This window comes from Mytilus edulis, chromosome 14, assembly GCF_963676685.1.
Source record: "Mytilus edulis chromosome 14, xbMytEdul2.2, whole genome shotgun sequence".
NCBI classification, from domain to species: Eukaryota; Metazoa; Mollusca; class Bivalvia; order Mytilida; family Mytilidae; genus Mytilus; species Mytilus edulis.
Window position 1 is genome coordinate 49,853,134 of NC_092357.1, and position 21,903 is coordinate 49,875,036.

Here is a 21,903-nt window from a genome sequence, read left to right on the forward strand (position 1 = left end):
TTATATCATCAGCAATATCTTTGACACTTGCGAAAAGAGTCCCGATGAAATCATTTTAACCAATAGACCTTTTTCGTATTGTTTGTTCCGTTAGACCGTTCTGTCTTTTTTCCCGCTTTTACATAACTTCTATCACGTGACACCCGACATCGTTTGTTTATTGACAACAAGATGGACGACGCCAGATTCAATGCCTTTAAAGTTCCTTAGTTGCAGGAATATCTCAAAGAACGGGGTATAAGTGTTACTAATATTAACAAACTGAAACTAACCAAGTTATGTGAGGCCGTGGATAAGCTAAATTTACCATTGGATCCAGATATGAGGAAAAATGAATCAGTAACCAGTGTTAAGCATAATTTAGAACAATTTTACGGGTTTTGTGATCCTTTTAGCCTTGACGGGTATACGTCAGACTTATCGTTATTCCAAGCTTTAGCTTGTATGACCTTTTTAACTATCTGATTCATAGTACTGCTAGCTATGACCGACGAAAATTAAAGGTCTACAATTCCAGTGAGGACTACAGACTTTATTTTGATCGGTATATAGAGGAGTTACAATATACAGAAGTGCCAAGTCGGGACATATGTGTTTTCAAGGCCAAAGTGAAACCTATGCAGAAAGACAAGACATATCTTAACAAGGCAACATATGATGTGTGGGTCATCATGGACAAGAAAAATGGAGAGGTTAAAACTGCCTACTGTACATGCATTGGCGGGTAACTATACATACATGTATTATATATATTATTAGGAGAAAAATATAGCATTTGCTTTGGAACCTGATTGTTTGTAAAAAGTTGACAAATTAATATTTATAATTGTTGATCTCTCTCTAATGATTGACTCTAGCCTGTTTAGGGTTAAACAGAAAAAAATGACAAATTGTAATGTACTTGCATAACCACAGGCACTTGTTTCTGTCAATGTGGGGTTTACTGTACTGGTATGGATAGTAAACCCCACATTGACAGAAACAAGTGCCTGTGTGCATAACTCAGTTATTTTGTACATGTACAATGTGTGGACTAATTATATATATAATGAACATGCATACAGACAAACCTATGCACCTGGGATTTTTATGACATGGCCTCTGACTACATGAAATTTCTATTTCAAGCAATACACTGATTCTATAAGAGGGAAACATTATAAATTCTTGCAAACTTTTCATTAGTGCACATATTGTGTGAGCAAAACCAGAAAAGAATTAGCAAATGCTATGAAATTACAACGACAATATTTGGAAATCTCTTGAATAGTTCTCTAGGCTTAACTTTGACTCTTAAATATTACAAAGTGACCTCATTACTAGTTGGTCAGAGAGAAGCTGGACTTTGTTAGTGTATGTATAATATATATAGTGCTAGACAAAGAACTAAAGAACAAGAAATCACAAATTCAAAAAAAATAACAACAAAAAAATAAGACTTTAAATTACCCTTTAAAAATTGAATACATATAATACACATGTACAATGTATACATAATCATGATAATCATTGCAAGAAAATTAACATGTTTTAATTTAATATCACATTATGATAAATCATTATAATAACTTTTAGGGCAGATGGTACGTGTAGGCATGTTGGAGCCACTTTGTATGAAATAGAAGCATTTGAGGTTAAATCTGTAACAGATGGAGAAAACCAGTGGAAGAAAAGGCCAAGAAGCCATGACTGTCCAGTCCCAATTAAACAGATGAAAACAATGAAAGCAAGGTATGCGTCATAAATTGTAGGGGTTAAACTAGACAAATATTATATGATTTTTAATTTCATGAACCCATTTTACTGGAATTTATATATTGATCCCTAAAAAAAATAACATTGAAAAAGTGAACCAGTGTAAAGGACAAAAGACCTAAATAATTAATAATGTCCATTATTTATTAAATTTATTATGTATTATCATCAGTTTATGTAAAAATGATAAGAAATGTAACATGAATTATCTGATGAGTTTAATATTGTGGCTTTGATGGACAATTTTCTCCTTTGCACCCAAACCGCTTTTTATTCATATTGATCAACATATTTTCAGTATCAAATTCTTAACTAGAATTGTTAATAGTTTGCTTTTCTTTTTAATTACAGGTACAATGAAAAACCTACCATGGATTTCATTTGTCTACAAAACATTGACCCCAGAAGTGTGGATCAGAGGGCAAGTTATAACTTCAAGCTATATAAATAGCAAGAGACCTTAAAAAGGTATACACATTACTATGTTCTTTTTAGTTTTGGTATTAATGTCAGAAAGACAAAATTACATGAACACTTTCACTTGACTTTGTTCAAATGAATTTTAATACTAAGTCTATTAATTATATATATATAACTTAGTTATTCTATAACCCTAACATGCCTTCAGTAATTAAGTACTATGCCAAAAGAAAACATTTCAAAGGAAACACATATTTGCATCAAACTATGAAACTTGTGATCTACATAAATTTGTTTTTCTAGGAGTTGTGCCCCTTTGACCTTATAATTTTGGCCTTAACATATTACTTCAAGTTTGTCATTTCAACCTTTCTGAAACAACACATCATAATTACATGACACTTTTAACATAATAAGGATATGCTATGTGTACATTGCTATATAATAATGACAGGAAATTGTGATTAAAGTAGGAGTTATATCATTAAGAATTTAGTTTGTAAGTCCATGTATATGTTAATTTAAGTTTGTTCCTATATTTTACATTGATGTTTATTGTAACTTTAGATATAGGAAGATGTGGTGTGAATGCCAATGAGACAACTCTCCATCCAAATAACAATTTAAAAAAGTAAACCATTATATGTCAATGTACGGCCTTCAACCCTGAGCCTTGGCTCACACCGAACAACAAGCTATAAAGGGTCCTAAAAAATACTAGTGTAAAACCATTCAAACAGGAAAACCAACGATCTAATCTATATAAAAAACCGATTTGCATATTTATGATTACCCACAGAAACCAATGTGTAAACTTCAATCATCATCTGTACTTATTTATTTCTTCTTACAAAAAAATGTAAATATTGTATAAATGTATTTTCTAAATTATTATACTGTATTTCAGATATCTCCAAATTTGCAGGCACTTGACATTTTAGGAGACCCTAATGATCATGTAGAGGAAGTGAATAGCATTGATTTAAATTGTGATAACTTGAAAGTACATAAAAGACTAATGGACCAATTGAACAACAATGATGACATAGGTTCTATTGCAGATACATTAAAGTACAGTTCTGGTGATATTGATTTGATAGAAATGAACACACGTGGACAATCAAATAATGATTTGTGGTTTAGATGAGAAAAGGTATTATTACCGCATCAAATTTTGAGAAAGGTTTTTAATGCTGTTCAAAGAGACCGATGCCCCCTTCACTTTTGAAACAGTTAATGGGGGAATACAGTATTGCTTCTTCAGCTTTTTTAGATTGGGGTCGAAAAAAGGAAGAAACAGCTTTACACTTGTATATGAAAGTAAACAAGAAAGCACATCAAAAAGCTTGTATGCAGAGAAAGGGATTACTGCTGTATGAGAACATGCCATACATTAGGTGTTAGGTAGAATGCATTTTCACAAAGATAAATCTCATAGGAATGATTATTACCATCAAATACAAGGACAAATGGGTATTTATGGACTTGACAAATGTGACCTAGTGATTTACACTTCAAAAGGAATATGTGTAACAACTGTAGACTTTGACCCAATTTTTTTCAATGACATGGTGACAAAACTAGATAAATTTTATAGAGAACACTTACTTCCATATGCTATCAGTATTTGTAGAACATGTGACAACGAATTATAAATACAAAGACTCATCACATTAGTCAAACATGTACAATTCTTCTTATTTATTTGTGTACACTTACTCCATAGATGTTGATTAACTAGTGTTATGCTGTCTGTCCGTCCCACATTTCCCTTAAATTGCATTTTATATCTTGGCAAGTCTAACAAAGGACACAGCATGATTATTAATCTTGGATAACATTAAAAACAAGAAGCCAATGAATGAACTAAAGTTATATTGATTGAAAATAAGGAGTTCTTTCTTCTTAAGACAACATACTACATCAAATGTATGTTGTTTTCTTTTGTGTTTGGTTTCTGTATCATTAGTATTGGGAAAGTAGAAATAGGTGATGAGACATACAAATGCACAAGTTGACATCTTGGGTAATTGTTCCATTAGCAATCATAATAAACATTTCATAATTTTATGTAAAAAAGTAAACCATTTAGATAAAACAATTAACATGATTGATTTATTCATTTTACAAGCTGTTCATCCAAGTTGCATAACATTGCACATACTTTTACAACCTCACTGTAGATGGGCTTCATACGCAAAGGAATTGTTCCCTGTAAAATAGGAAATTTTCTTAACCTTCCAATGGCTCTCTCAACATGAATTCTTGCCTTTGCTATTCTGCGAGTCTTGGTTGTTGCATTACTGCACATCTGTTTGCCAAAAGAGAAAGGTGGTATATTCAGTGTTGCACCTTTTAAAGCTAATTCACCCCTTATTTAAAAAAAAACCTGTCTGCCATAATATCATCGCCAAATTGTATGTTATCTAAAAATCCTGAATCTTGAACAATTTTTTTGTCAGAAATACTGCCAGTGAATAAATCAGATACGAAACTAAAAGTGCCACTTGGAGTTATTCCAACTAGGCACTTGAATGTGTTTTGGTGTTTGTATTGTGAATAGGTTATTCGTTGTGCTGAAGGAAGACTTGGTCGTTGTGTGATTCATGGCTCATTTAACTCATGGCTCACTAAGTTGATCCAGGTGTTAATTATTCTACTGACACTACTTTCTGCCATGCCAAACATATTCCCAAGTGACTTGGTATCGAAACCCCTTCTTAAACGTATAAGTGTGATTGCTAGTTCCTCTTTGATAGTCAATATTCTCTTAGAGCCAAGCTTCAATGTCTACAGAAAAGAAAAAAAACATGTCAATATTTATATGTTATGCATATATGTAACACTCAGAAACGTGTCCTTCCCCCGAAACGTGTCTGATTCCCCCAATCGTGTCCACGTAACGTCACTGAACTGTAAAACATGTATAGTTGCAAAAGGGCGCCAAAGGGTGGCATTTATATAGACGCCCAAACGTGTCCATTTTTCAACTAACCCACAAACGTGTCCGATCCCCAAAACGTGTCCATGTCAAGCGTTATTTGGTTATTGCAATTACATTAACGTATACTAATTTTACTATGTCATTAAAAATATAGATAAGGTACGTAATATTTAAAAGTACTTTTATAAACAAGCAGTATAAACTGTGTAAAAGTGGGGGCGTCATTCCGGCTATGTCGTATGTAAATTGTAAGCACACATGTTCAGTTAAACTGTATAGGTACCGGGTAATAATGTCCCTTTCTCTACGCATTAAAACATTTACGTTCTGTCATAGTATGCATGAAACACTTGCATCTGGACAATACGCAATCAACAGTCTAAAGTTAATTTATATAGTACAAATGTAAAAACTTTAAAAAAAACTTGTAGCCTATGTTCTCTCTAAATATGCATGAAACACTTGCAACTGGACATTATACGCAATCAACAGTCTAAAGTTAATTTAAACAGTAGAAATGTAAAAACATTTAAACTTGTATGTTCTCTCTAAATATGCATGAAATACTTGAAACTGGAAATACGCCATAAACAGTGTAAAGTTAATATATACAGCAAATGTAAAAACATTAAAACTTTTAAAACTATGTTCGCTCTAAATATTTTATGTTTAGTGATGGTGGAAACCTAAAATTTATTAAAATTTATTAAAAACCTGACTATCCGTATATGATTTGATGAGCTTTGAAAATACATATAATTCAAATTGAGAACTGTTGACAAAAGTGGAAAAAAAATCCTGCTGAAAGCCTGTCGTACAATATTCGGATAAATATATAAAGCATCATCGGAGTTTATTAGTACAAAATAATTTACAAAGTTAACGATTAATTCAACTCTAGAATTATTTGTATGTTCGCTCTAAATGAGTAAGAAATACTTGCAACTGGACAATAAGCAATTTTAGTCAAAAGTTTATTCACAATTACAGATTAAATTTGGAATTATGATAATCATTGTAAACCGGTATTGCACTAACTAATTATAATAAATGACATTTTTATCACCAATAGAATTGCCATAAACGTTATCAGCGGTTTCATTTAGGAGATACATGTATTAGCGCTAAAAGACGTGAGACGTTCTGGCGTTAAATAGTGGACACGTTTTGGCGAATAACAATATTATTGGACACGTTTGGGGTTATGAAATCGGACACGTTTGGGGAACATTGAATATTATAGACACGTTTGGGGAGAATAGACACGTTTGGGGGAATCGGACACGATTGGGGGAAAGGACACGTTCGGGAGTGTTACATATATACTGGCATCTTCTAATATATATGAAAGGTACAGGATCAATGAAATGAATCATGTTCTTGTTTGTCAGTTTGCTGTGTGTACAAATTTGATTATTACAAACAGAGTAGGTTACATTGACCTCAATCAGTAACTTTTTATGACACGTAAAGCAAATCAATGATCAGCAGCTCTACAAGAAGCATATATCGCAGGAATTTAAGGTACAGGATGTTGTTTGTATCTGAGAAAAGCAGTAACTTTTTTTCGACTATTAAAAAGACCAGATGATTGCAAATAACAACAACCTGGTTATAATAATATAATTTGATTATTTAATAATCTAATGTCCCGACTATTGTCCTTCAATTTGAACTCGTGTTTTATAAACATTGAAAAATATAGTATCCAAGATTAAACGGATATATATATAAAAAATAAGATCTGGTATGATTGCCAATGAAACAACTCTCCACAAGAGACCAAAAGGACACAGAAATTGACAACTATATAGGTCATCGTACAGCCTTCAACAATAAGTGAAGCCCATACAGCATAGTATGGTGGTCACTTAAATTATTGTTTAAAATACAATATTAGCTGCAATTATCAATTGAGTGAGACAACTCTGTCAGAAACCCAAATGAAGTATAGGGAAGCTTAGCCTTATGTCAGTAACATGGCATTTCATGTAGAGCTGCAAAGTGGAAATAATATGGCTGTTTTAACACAAATAAATCCATAGATATTTACCTCACTACTTTCCCTTTCATTTGTGTTAACACTGTTCCAGTAAACCATGTTTCTAGCTTTGTCCTGAAGAAAACTCAATAACCATGTGAACATGGCTAAAGACAATCCTGTAAAAAAAATATGCTTTTGTAACTACCATATTGTAATTGAATATCTTGTTTCAGTTGTTTTTTTCACATTGAGGAAAAATCTTAAACTTACTAGCCCTCTAGTAGATAGTGTTTATATATCTTATATTTAAACATATTAAAATATAGGTAATCGGAATTTTATTAACTGTTTCAACCCTGCCAAGGGTACTCGTCAGGTGGTTTGATATATAAATGTACAAATTGATAATTGGACATATATATATGTTGGCTGCCACGACAGTTATTAATATTTTCATAGTACAGTGGTTCACTATTCATTAATTAAAAGTGTTACAAATACAGAACTACTGATATAAGCTAAGAATCTGTTATGATCTGATACCTATTATTTTTTGTCTCGAACGTTAATGTCATGAAGATCAAGTCAGTACTTTTGCATATAGCTCATCTATTCTTTGGATAAACTACCAAATGAAATAAAATGTTGTGAAAACCTGGACACTTTTAAACAAAAATGTGTTGATTTCTTGTCTATAAATGATTTATAACAACTTACTCAAATATTCTAATGATTTGAATGTTATGTATATATATATCAATGAATTTATTTTTCTCTTGTTCTACAGACAGTTTATAGTTAGTATGAATAGTGCATTTGCATAATATGTTAGAAACTGTTAGCTTTGTAATATTTGTACTGTTTGTTCTTTGTGAGGGCCTCAAGGTAGATTAGCGAAAGCTAGTTGAGTCACCCTCTGTAAACAAAGTCATTACTTACTTACTTACTTACTTGTAATTGACCTAACAAGCTAAGTACGTTGAAAAAAAAAAAATACCTGTATAAAATTTGCACGTCTTGTCACTTTTGAATATATCGTCCATGATGAACTGCCTCTTCAACTGTCCCCTTTCTTTAAAGCAACCGTCACTGTATGGTGACATTTCATCAAAGGAAATCGCTGTCTGCACTGACACACTGTTTGTCTGTATTTTGACTTTTTGTTCCAAAGGCTTTGTATAACTATGATTACCTGCAGGAAATGAAAGGCGAAAAATATCTTAGTCTCAAGTAGTTTTATATTTTTCATATGTTTTACATATTGTACATATTCTATTCACTCACTAAACTGTACTCGTGTCAGACCCAAAGAAGTAAATCAATTGAGAAAAGCATTCAACTTGGAATTCAGTCAATCCACCACCCCACCCCCCTTTTTCTTTAGTTTGATGTGATGACTTACAACATGTATAATCAGTCAATGCCTTGTTATATTTATAAATATAATTATTTTCTGTGACTGTATCTTACATTCATTTGTAGGATCCTTTACTATAGATAATTTAGCTGATCTGTAACAATAACATCTTCATGCCTTATATATCATGTACTGCAGTACGCCGCTAGATTAAAACTGACGTGGAAAGGTAACACACGGCCAGCGAAAGCTCTTTTTTTTTGAGAGCCCAGGTGGTCGTGTGGTCTAGCGGGACGGCTGCAGTGCAGGCGATTTGGTGTCACGATATCACAGTAGTATAGGTTCGAATCCCGGCGAGGGAAGAACCAAAAATTTGCGAAAGCAAATTTACAGATCTAACATTGTTGGGTTGATGTTTAGACGAGTTGTATATATATATATACCAGTCATTACCTTTCAATTCTTCACAGGAATGTGCTGTTGCCTGAAGTGGTTGGTCTGTTGGTGTGTTATTATTGACAGAAACATATGCCTGAACATCCATCCATTCTTCAGTTTCAGTTTTATTGGGCGTGGTCATGATGGTTTTGGTCATAGCTCTGTCAATGGGAAGTTTCCGCGACTTGTCCACCACTTGATTAGATAGGGTTGCTATGATTGGGTACGGATGCATGGCTGTAGGTCTTCCGTCATTAAAATGTTTGCTGCATACATAGGCATGTTTGTTGACATTAGCAACGGTGTAATTTTTCCTGCCACAAGCTTTTACCCACTGCAGAGTTTCTTGCATTCTTGTTTTTGGCTTCGGTACAAGAAAGAATTCAACTCCTAACATATGCGGTTTATCTTTGTACCGGTCATCGCTGTTGCATGTTCTCCAAACACAACGTTTTACCATATTGTTTGTAACTTTGTTTATGTTTTCGCGGTTTAGGGACTTGTCGGGTATCACGTGACGTTGGCCGCTTACGTTGCGCATAACCGCTTACATCAAATATATATGAAAGTCAACTATTACAACCCTTGGCAATATAAATTATAATGGAAATCCCATTGTTTTTGTTCTGAAGCTCTTATTTCTCTCGAGATATAAATTTTAAAAAATAAAGAAAAAGTGTATCTTGGATAGATACACAAACAAAATAGTATTCATCTTTGATGCAGTCTAGCCGGAGAATATAAGTTTTGGCAATTTGTGTAGAATTTTAATTTTAAAATGTAATAAATAAGTGAGAAGATCGTTAGAAACCTTAAGTGAATCGGAAAATGAGCTATGCACGATGAAAGGAAAAATTTTGGTGCGTCGATAAAAATTTCATAGAGGCATGGGATATTTGTAAAATTTCAGGTCTTTCAATAACAACCATTTGTAGAATATTTTCAAATATATGTAAAATGATAAGAAAACTTATATTATTTAGTCTCTTTCATATATACAAATGCAGTCTGTTTATACATACTGTAGATTTGTATTTGATCATCGATTGCATGCATAACGTCCAGTGACAAATATTTCATGTATTCGTACATTGAACATCTTTTAGAATACATTTGAATGGTTATTTAAGGTAAATTATTCGCGTTAGAATAGATGAAACTTAGCCAGAAGTTTTCCTCTAAAATAAAGAAATATAAGAAAGGTAGAGTTATTTTTTAATTCTGTATTTTACTCATACATGGGCTTAAGCACTTTTTACAGTCAGAATAACAGTTTTAACACCGACAGCAGGAATCACAAGCAACGTTGGTTCCATAGATGTCTTCAGCGAATTTTTATATATCCCTGACAATTTCCGGTTTATATCAGACTCTGACATTGAGGGGAACAAATACCATGGATGTCTTTTTTTAATACATTTAGATATAAAACGTGTATCTCATATAATGCCTCATTTATAGAATATTATATATAATTTATTGTGTCAAAGAAATATTTGGATCAGAGAAATATATGGTGGAGGAGACAGAGGACAAAGAGAGATACTTATATCGGGGTATTTATTTGGTCTCATTTTTCATATTTTCCGTAATGATATTAGTCAGAGATTTAATCCAATCAAAACTGATAATTGTTTTCTTTTTATCCCGCATCTTTTTATATTTAATCATTTTAATTCAAAATAATAATTGAAATAACTTTCTGAAATAAAACCCTAACACATATATCAGACGCTTAACAAAATGATATACCATACGATTGATGGAACGCAAAACGATATCACATACCATACGATAAACGAAACGCTAAACGCTAAACCATACCATGAACCATACGACAAATAAAACGCTTAACGATACCATGAACCATACGATATACAAAACCCTAATCGGTGTCATTAACCATACAATGAACGAACGATGAACGAACACTGACCGAACGTTGTGTGGACGCTATACGAATGATGTACGAACAATGACCGAACTCTATATGAACGATTCACGAACGCTGTAAGTACGATTCCCGAACGAAAAAAGTGTTAACTTTTACGTTACAGGGACTGTATAATGTAAAAGGGTAATTTTTTTAACTTAAAACGTTGGCGTGAAGTTTCTTTATATTAACAATGTAAAAATCTTAGGTTTGAAATTTATTAAAATGTGGTCAAAATTCCAATAGAAAAAAGTGGTTTAACACATCTTCAAGTCTTGAATACAATTTTCAAATACATCGCATTCCCTTCGACCTAGAATTACATAAGACATGTACACTCAGTCGTACAAGTGAGAGGTTTAGCTAGCTATAAAACCAGGGTCAATCCACCATGTTCTACGTTTAAAATGCTTGTACCAAGTCAGGAATATGACAGTTGTTGTCCATTCGCTTGATGTGTTTAACATTTGATTTTGCCATTTGATAAGGGACTTTCCGCTTTGAATTTTTCTCGGATTCAGTATTTTTGTGATTTTCTTTTTTTCAATACAAACGCCATGTACACATAGCAACAACTGATTCAACATGAACAGTACATCCACCAGAATTTCTTTTGTTAAATTTGACAATGTTACATTGAGGCAACAGTAATTTACAGACGATCAAATAACATTAATCGAGTCAAATCAACACAACACACAAAAACACGAGGAAATTAAAACACGAATCACACAAAGTCTATTGATCAAAGTCGTATGTGCTTTTTAGGCATCAATTCTAAAGTGGAAAAATGGGGGAATTTATAATGTTTAAACGTCAAACAATTCGTTTCATTTATAGAACTTCTTTAGTCAATCGTGGTTGTTATCTTCATTATAGAAGTATTCGTAAAAATGAATGTGTGTTATTGACACTCACATGTTCTGTTATAAAATAATGATAGACATTGGCATGTGTTTTTTTCTCATTGTTGAGGTCGTACGGTTGCCTAATGAAAGACCTTTAAATTAATCTTTGACTACCCTTTTTTAATACACGTATTTTGTTAATTATTGCTCAAGAAAACATATTCATAATTTTCCTAGAGTTTAATCATTTTTTAAAAGATTGATAGAAAGTGATCATGCTGCCAAATTGATTTAGTAAACAAAATATTTGACATACGTAAAGGACAAGGTACGGCAAACGGCCCCCTAAATAGGCAAAAATATAAACTAACATGTCGAACAAAATAGTATAATGTCTTTGCATTTTGAAACCTCTAATTTAATAATTGCTACCTAGTTTGCCATCGTGTGATGATTTTATGCATGTACAGATGCTGTAAAGATCCTAAGCGAGTACAAATTGTAGAAAAATGATAGTTTTATCGATGTTTCTGTACATTTTAAAATATGAGCGTACCTATTTCCCATTTCCATTCTCAATTTTATTTTGCTGCCATTTAAAAACTTGAAAAGTAAGCTACATCCTGTACATGTAACAAAAAAAAATATATATGCAAAAAATAACATAAAACCGACTCTTAATTAGTACAAAAAATTGATGTAGAACTCACAAACTGACGATGATCAGAATTACAAATGTTTGTTTATTAGAGTCTGATTTTTTTTACGAAAGCCCTTCAGCGCTATCAATTAAACTTATTTAGTCAAAATTTAACACTAGTTTAAAGGTATATCATAACAAATTGTCAAATACAGCCTTATTATCACCTTAAAAACTACTGTGTACGGAGTTACATGTGCGGTTTGGGAAGTTTTAATGTTTTTAGATATATAAAAGTTCAATTTATTTTGCATTTCTGAAAGATAAAATCATGTTTGGTCAATATCAAAATATTTTTTTTTGTCGTATGCTTGAATAGATTTTTTATTCATCAATTTGGGAATCAGAATATTTTTTCAGGAAAAATACCATTACCCCTCATGCCTTTTCAAGTTCAATGTTTTAGACATAAACAATATATTAATGTAGCCTAGGACATTCGTTCTGAACATGCATGAAATATTTGCCACTGGACGTTAAACAACCAACAACCTAATCTATATTTAGGACATTGTCTTAGTACAAAGCTGGCATTTAAGGTAGCGCCTTCCTCATATTATTTAAATGATATGCGGACCGGATATGATTTCCGGTACTACACTGAACTGAGGCAGACGGATTCAACTGTTCACTTTTATCAATGATTTCCAATTGTCTGGTAAGTTTTTTAGCTAGTTAACCAAATATAAAACATTCATACAAGTTATATTTTCTTTTAATTGCGTTAAATACAATGTTTTTCCCGTGTAATAAGACTGGATTTGATTTCAGAAGACACATTCTTGTCACCGCCCATACCGACAAGTGACAACAACATGCTATTCTCCATCACAAGTCATCTCCCGTTCCTTTTTACCATGAAAACGGATTATAACTCTTACAAAAAACAGATTATTCCGTGATTGTAGAGAACCTCAACATAATCTTATCCAAAGACATGCAAATCCAAACGGAATAAATCAAAACATTTATGTTGCTGATAGGTTGTTTGCTGTATAGTTTCAGTTTCCTGTCTTTTTATTATCAATTCAATTATCTTGTTGAATCTAATTTTTATCTTCCACGTTTTGCTCTTATGGCTGCATTCTGATTTCAGTAATAACGCAGTGTTAACTCTTTTTTTTGTGAATGTCCTGGAGTCGTATATATTTTTTGAAGATCTAAATGTAGACCGTATTTTCAAATGTATTAAATTTAATCATAACTTTTTTTTATTTCAGTAACACAGACAAAATGTTATATGTATATCCTTACATATGTATAAAACAAATATAAAAATGTAGTAGGCTGCCATAAACATTAAAATAAGGAATGGGACTATCACTGTAAGTTTGAAATGCATAGTGACGTGGATTTAAAGATTGAAATCTACATATGTTAAAGGCATAAGAAAACAATCATCAAAACGTGCATGCTAGCTTATTTTCATATTTTATATCTACATCTACCATGTCTACAGAAGCCGAAATGATAAAAAAAAGAAAGACAACATTGCTTTTTTTATTTTGAACGTAGATATATTTGAATTTTGTGTTTAAATAACTGAATTTCTGGTTTTGTCATCTTCCTTATTTATTTAATCTTTGTTTGTCATTCTGATATATCAATGTTTCTTTATTACATGCTATGTTTATTTATTTTTTATTTAATAAATTCATTTATTTTAAAGTTCTAGTCACTCATTCATTATTTTATGCATTTGTTCATCAACTCAATCAAATCATACATCCATGCATGCACATTCATTCATTCATTCATTCATTCATTCATTCATTCATTCATTCATTCATTCATTCATTCATTCATTCATTCATTCATTTATTCATTCATTCTTTCATTCATTCATTCATTCATTCATTCATTCATTCATTCATTCATTCATTCATTCATTTGTTCATTCATTTGTTCATTCATTCTTTCATTCATTCATTCATTCATTCATTCAATTAATCAATCAATCAATCAATCAATCAATCAATCAATCAATCAATCAATCAATCAATCAATCAATCAATCAATCATTCATTCATTCATACATTCATTCATTTGTTCATTAAACCAATCAATCAATCAATCAATCAACCAATCAATCAATCAATCCATCAATCCATCATTAAAATATTAAAGATGTTTGCAAAAAGAGTAGAAATTAATAAAATTGAGAATGGAAATTGGAAATGTGACCAAAAAAAAACCGCCAAAGAGCAGAAAACAGCAGAAGGCCACCAATGGATCTTCGACACATCGGGGAAATCACGCAACCAGATAATTGCTTCTGCAGCTGGCCCCTAAACAAAGATGTGTACCAGTTCAGTAATAATGGACGTCATACTTAACTCCGAAATATATAGATAATGATATCAAAATTCATACAAGACTAAAAAGACATGCTATAATGAGTAAATCCGAGCGAGTAGCGAGGAGTTTATAACTAAGCCTTGTCATTGAGATTGTCATTGTGAAATAACAGCCTGCATTCTGTAGAATATCATGATATGATCACAAACTTATATGGAGATACGCATATTCTGTGCTTTTCTTTGTTAGGTTTCTATTATGATTTTCGATGTCGTTTGTATCTGATCATTCAATAACTTTTCAACTTACTTCAGCAGTTAATACTTATACTGTGAAATTATCAAAAAAGAGGGTGCATGGTTGAGAACACACAAACATGTTTATCTTTGCATAATTTGACAAGAATGTGATGTGGTCGTTAATCTGACAACTATACCCACAAATGTATCATAAAATAGTATTAAATAATTATAGGCAACCATAAGCCTTCGAAAAGCATTTATGAGTTATTGTCCAAAAACTGGAAAATTCTATCATTTTTAATTAATCATGCGGTAAACCCCCAAAATCAGAAACTTAAAATCTAGAATTAAAAAAAAATGAAAGGGAGCTCCTGTCAATAGATATAAAGAATTCACCAAAGTTTCAAGCGTTTTTGAGCTTGGTTCGACATGTTGACGACGGACAGACAGACGAACGGACGGACATCGGTGTACCATAACCTTTCCCATTAACGGGCGTATAAAAACCATTAATGTATAGTCGGCTATAGGAAACTCCCTATAGACTATGGATAGGTTAGGTGTCTCATCGGATGTCACACCTCTCTACCAAGTCCATCCTTTTCGGTTGGCACGTGTAGTTCTCAGATTTAGAACGTCCCAATTTGAATAGCATCCTTCCTTCCTCCCTTCATTAATTTCTTCATTCATTCATTCATTCATTCATTCATTTATTCAGTCATTCATTCATTCATTCATTTATTCAGTCATTCATTTACTCATTCAACCTTCATTTATTCATTCATTCTTTAATGCATTCATCCATTCATTTTTATCAGTATTTCGTTCATTTTATTTCATTTTTACGTTTACATCTTTAAATGCAAGGTTCGTTAACGTAGTACTATCTGGTACAACTGGGCCCTGTATGCCAATATACAGTCCGAACAGCATACCGTCAAAACACAATTTTTATACGACCGGAAAAAAAATTGGTCGTACATTGGTATCACGTCGTCGTCATCGTCGTCCGAAGACAGATGATTTCCAGATAATAACTTAAGTATCAGTAAATAGCAATCCATAAAATTTTAACACAAGGCTTAGGACCACTAAAGGAAGGTTGGGATTGATTTGGGTGTTTTGGTCCCAACTACTTAGGAACAAGGGGCATAAAAGGGGTCAAAATAAGTATTTTTCTAGTTTCCTGACAATAATTTGTGTGTAAGTGTATGGATCTTTCTTTAATTGTACGTCAAGGTTCCAACCCCCCAAAAAGGAAGCTTGAGATTGATTTTGGGGGTTATGGCCCAAACTGTTTAGGAATTAAGGGCCAAAACAATACTTCTCTAATACTTTTAATAAATTGCTTATAACTTGACCAATTTCAATGGGGTTTTATTCTCGAATTCTTGTGGCTCTTTTTAGAATAGCCTGAATCTAACCGTGTATTAAGTTTTTGGAATTTGGTCCCCGTTTTTTTAATTGGTCCTCATGAGGTCCAAAGGGTCCAAAGTTAAACTTTTTTAGATTTCATCAAATATTGAATTGTTGAAGTTCTGTTATATGCAGAATCTAGCCGTGTATTTATAATTTAGATGTTGGGTCCAGTTTCCAATTGGTCTACATTATTGGGTCCAAAATAAAACTTAGTTTGATTTTAACAAAAAATGAATTATTGGTGTTCATTGATATGCTGAATCTTAACATAGAGTAATTGACGATAACATAGCCTATAAAGCCATAACGATTACACTACAATAAATTACACTACACTCTAGGACATAGATTAATAATTATCTTTAATAATCGATTATATTACACTAGTCGATATAGAATGATTGACGATAAAATAACCTTTTCTATAATCGATTTCATTAACTTTTCATATATAGATAAATTGACGATAAAACAACATTACCTATATCATCGATTTCACTACCGATTGAAATATAGGAAAATGAACGATAAAATAACAGAAGCTTTTTCGATCACACTATCGTATTAGACATCGAATAATTTACGATAAGATAACATTAGTGGTTATCGAATATACTATGATATTGGACATAGAATAATAGGCGATAAAAAAAACCAGAAGCTCTTTTCGATCATACACTATCGGTCACAGAATAACAAAGGCTAAGCTCCAATCGATTACACTACACTATCCGATACAAAAATAATTAACGAGAAAATAACCTTATAGCTCTAATAGATGACATTACACAAGCAGACACCGATTAATTGACGATAAAATAACCTAGATCTAAAAGATTATAATACCATCATCATTTCAATTTATTTAAAAAATTTCAGATGGCCAAAGATTACAAGTGTGCCATATGTGGGAAATGTCGGTTAAAACATAAAAGACCGATCATAAATCCAGTTTTGAGAAAATATGCTTCAAAAATAACTGGACGCTCTATTGTAGAAAATGAAGTTATTTGTTCAAAATGCAGATCAACATTCAAACGATCAATCAAAGCCTCTACATGTACCACCCAAACGTCTACTAGTTTTGAGGAAACTGACGAAAGTGATGATGACTATGTTAATGACCCAAACTCTTGTAAGAATGACATTCTGAGTCCAAAAAATATCCACCTAAAAATCTGTTCAACACATTCTTCCCACAAATATTGCATTGTATGTAAAAGAAAAAGCAGCAACAGGGTGAAGCTTTGTGTTGTGCCATTGGAAGCAAGGACACAAGCTTTCATTCACAAAGGCATTTTTATTGACTCGAAAGCCAGATGTTGTTCATCCCACTTACAGAATCATAATTTAACGCAAGAATCGTTATTCCAAATTCAGGCAAAATATGACCGGTCATACTTTAACCGGACAGATATTGTGACAATGTTACAAAATGTAAGAGCTACGTTATTGAAACAAACCACAAGGCTTAATTTCGACAAAACGTCTTCTCTTTCTAATGAGGACTATTATAATATGACAGGAGTATCCAAAGAACAGTTTACTGATATCGCATCTAGATTGTCATCTTTACGAAACTCTTCCGTCCGATCTGTTGAAGCATGCTTAGGAATTTTACTAGTTAAACTCAGAACCGGACTTCCAAATACTATCCTTTCTACACTATTCTGTTTAACTAAAAACCAAATTCAACGTTCTGTTCATTCTGCCAAAAATGCTATGATGGCCGATTACGTTCCAAACCATTTGGGGTTCCAACATATTGACCATGAAACTTTTGTCAACAGTCATAACACGCCATTAGCTAATAACTTATTTTCAAATAATGAAAACAGTGCTATTTTGGTTTTAGACGGAACATATATTTATATTCAAAAAAGTTCAAATTATAAGTTTCAAAGAGTATGCTATAGCATGCACAAACATCGGCCACTGGTGAAAATGATGGTCATAGTTGCCTCCGATGGTTACATTCTAAATGTTTTAGGACAGTACCGTTCTGACGGTAAAAACAATGATGCGTCTATAACAAAACACATCTTACGGAAAAACGAGGAAGACATTAAACACTGGGTTCAGGAGAACGATGTGGCAATTGTGGATAGAGGGTTTAGAGATGCAATAGAGTTCCTTGCAAAACATGGGCTTCATGTTGAAATGCCAACATATCTAAAAAAAGGGACAGTCCCAACATACAACAGAAGAGGCAAACTTATCTCGTCTTGTAACCAAAGTAAGGTGGGTGGTAGAGAGTGCAAATGGAAGAATTAAGCACTGGAGACTTCTGGATAAGGTATTGCACAATCACTACATAACATCGATTGGTGATTTTGTGAGAATAGTGTGTGCTATTTGCAATGACTGTAGACCCTTATTGTCAAAACACAATCCAGACGGCATGCAATTGGCACAACAGATGTTAGAGAAATCCAGACAGAACAACAACATCAAGACAATGGTAGAGGAGGAAAATCTGATGCGTAAAAGGACTGTCTACCAGACAGTCAACTCATTTGACCTCACAGATTTTCCTGTCCTAACACTGGATGATTTACGGGAGTTGACAATGGGAATCTATCAAATAAAGCAGGCACCTCTTTATACGAGAGAACATTTAGCTGAGGAATCCGGTCTATACGAGCTGCATCTAGTAAGGGACAAACCAAATCTTATTCGTTGCAAAATCCAGTCGAGGCACACAAATTCAGCCGTACATACCCTCTGGATTGAATATAATCCAGATACAGTAACAGGGTGGTATTGTACGTGCAAAGCTGGCGCAAGGACTGTTGGCTGTTGTGCACACATTGCCAGTGTAATTTGGTTCTTAGGGTATCAACGGTACTCTCTAATTAAGTCTGGCCCATCTGGAGGCTTCTTATCTTCTGTCATGGATGCAAGTGATATGCCATTAACTGATAGCGACAGCGACAGTGATACCAATGAAAATGTTGAGGAATAAACCATGCAAAACACAAACTTAAATTCGACAAAGTTTTTAAATATCTTTATTATGTAACTGTCAATAACATGTATTTCTTTCCACTTATTCAATGCATTCAATAACCGAAACGCTGACACAGGAGCACTTATTCGCTAAATCCCTCTTTTTGGAATGTGTTTAAACTTGTCACTTTTTACTCTCTTTTTTTTATCAGATCCCGCATCTTATCCAATATATTCCACATTCCCAAATAAATAAATTTTGTGTATTTACTGTCTTCTGATTGGTTAAAAAATTACTTTTATTTTCAATGTTTCAATTTTTATGGCCACACGCCCACTCCGACGTTGTGTATTCATACGTGATCCTGTGTGTACGTTGTTATTGTTAATAGAAATATTATAAAAAGTTCTTTGAGCCTTCTTTTTGATAGAAATCTGTTTATAATAAATGGCAATAATTTATTTTGAATTTATTGAACCATAAAATTCAAAATAAATAATAGCCATTCATTAATTAAAGCATGCTATTCCAATCAATTATTTTGAATGCTTGATTGGTGACATCAATTTGCGTTTGTATCATGCATATTTAGGATAGAATATAGTAAATGCCACGTAATGTTACAGCTGCTTTGTACGAGACAAAAAAAAATCATATGATTTCAGTTGGTAACCTTTAAAATCCCACAGACTTTTTAAGAGCTTGATCAGATACCGAATTTTCCGACCTTATGAATATAAGTGATACAATGCAGCTTTTTTTTAAGTCAATTTGTTTCTTTGTTTCCAAAATGTAGAACCTGAAAACCTTTTATTCTGAATGGAAAAATGAAAAGAATCGTATGAATGTTAATTTATGGGGTGAATTATTTTTCCTTATCAGAACACAGAATGTGTATGAAAAAGATAATCAATAAATTCGTAGACCAGTATGTATGAGCTTAAGAAGAAAGATTCTAATTTATGACGCATGATTACTAAAAATTAACGTATTGAAATAAAGTGTGAATGCAAAAGTTTAATTAAAATACAAAACTATTTATAGGGGACAAAGTCTCAAAGAGATGAAGTTTTGTACAAAAATGTACAATTGTTGTGTCCGTTTTGATAAGTGTATATAGGTAAATAATCATTTGTCAAGTTTGACATTTATATGTGTAATTTGTTTTTAAAAATTACTGTGAGTTTCTTTTACATATAATCTTATCTGCATTAATGCTAATTTTAAGATTAACAATCTGTAGTCTTTGTCATTGTGGTTAAAAAACAACTGTGCTGCTATGCTCAATTTAAACTTTGTCCTAAATAGCTTCTTAATATGTTTACTTTGCTATAACATTAAAATGTAAAACTATGCATATATTAAGGATATACAAACTCATACTTCAAATATTAAAAAGCCATCTGAACCATTGCGTAGAACTAGATGATAATTAATATGATAATAAAATTGAGAATGGAAATGGGGAATGTATCAAAGAGACAACAACCTGACCATAGAAAAAACAACAGCAGCTAGTTATAGAAGGTTGAATGTATGTCAATTTGTAGAATAATTCAGCATGTGTAGACGTCTTTTTAAATCAAAATGTTTGCGTTGCTAAGCAAATATTTTTTTGCTGTGCATGGTATAAATTCGTTCACAGAAAGGACCAGTTAAAATGTCCATGATATAGTGCAGCAATCCATTTGTGAATCAAATTCTCTTTTTTTTTATAAGAAAAAATTGTGTATTGTAACTGTTGCTAGGCGTGGAACATTTAATAGGCTAAGCTTTTAATGAGTATATAGGACTCTTTCGATTATATGACTATCATTTATAACTTATTCTTGTTCTTGTTTATTCGTATTCACCAATCTGATTTGCTACTGTTTTAATATGTTCAATAAACGTAATAACTAACGTATAGTTGACTTGACTTTAATCTTTCCTGTCTGTTGCTAAGCAACATATTTGTTGTTATGTTCAATATAAACCTCGTTTAATAAGATGAAAATACAATGACTGAGGTATGATATATTAACGTTAAACCATTTATTAAATCTAAAATTGTCTTATGTTGCTCAATCCATACTTAAGAGCATAAAACAAAATCTTTTTTAACTGTTGCTAGGCAGATTCTTTGGTTGCTAGGTGGTTGCTATGCATTAAATTAACAAAATTGAAGTCACTGTTCATTTTTATCTTAGACATATTCTGTAATACAAACATTTTCCTTTAAATTGTACTAATTTGTGCAGATTAATCAGTCCTTAAGTGATTTTTTGGCTATTTCATAAAACCCGTTGCTAGGCAACCTTCCTTTCACAGAAACATAAAAAAATATTTTTTTTTTTCAGTTTCTATACAAAGTCCATCAATGGTATAAATATAAACTTTTTTGGAGAGGGGGCCAAAAACCCCCTTATCCTACCTTGTCCTTTTTAAAAGTTAAGTTATAAAACGAATATAAACTAGAGATACAGTTTGATACAATTTAATAAGTGTTTTTAGTAATTCATGGCAAAGCTGTTCAAATCATATTAAGTCCTCAGTTATCAGGCGTTAACATTAAGATATGATTGTTATAGTATAATTCTATAATGAATTCCTTCAATATCAGATGCTGTCATATA

At 32.3% G+C, this 21,903-nt stretch overlaps 2 pseudogenes; one reads left to right on the forward strand and one right to left on the reverse strand.

The window, feature by feature from the left end:
* Positions 1-4,294: 4,294 nt before the first annotated feature.
* Positions 4,295-9,358, reverse strand: LOC139504296 (uncharacterized; annotated as a pseudogene).
* Positions 9,359-17,217: 7,859 nt separating this feature from the next.
* On the forward strand, positions 17,218-21,092 carry LOC139504297 (uncharacterized; annotated as a pseudogene).
* The last annotated feature ends 811 nt before the right edge of the window (positions 21,093-21,903 follow it).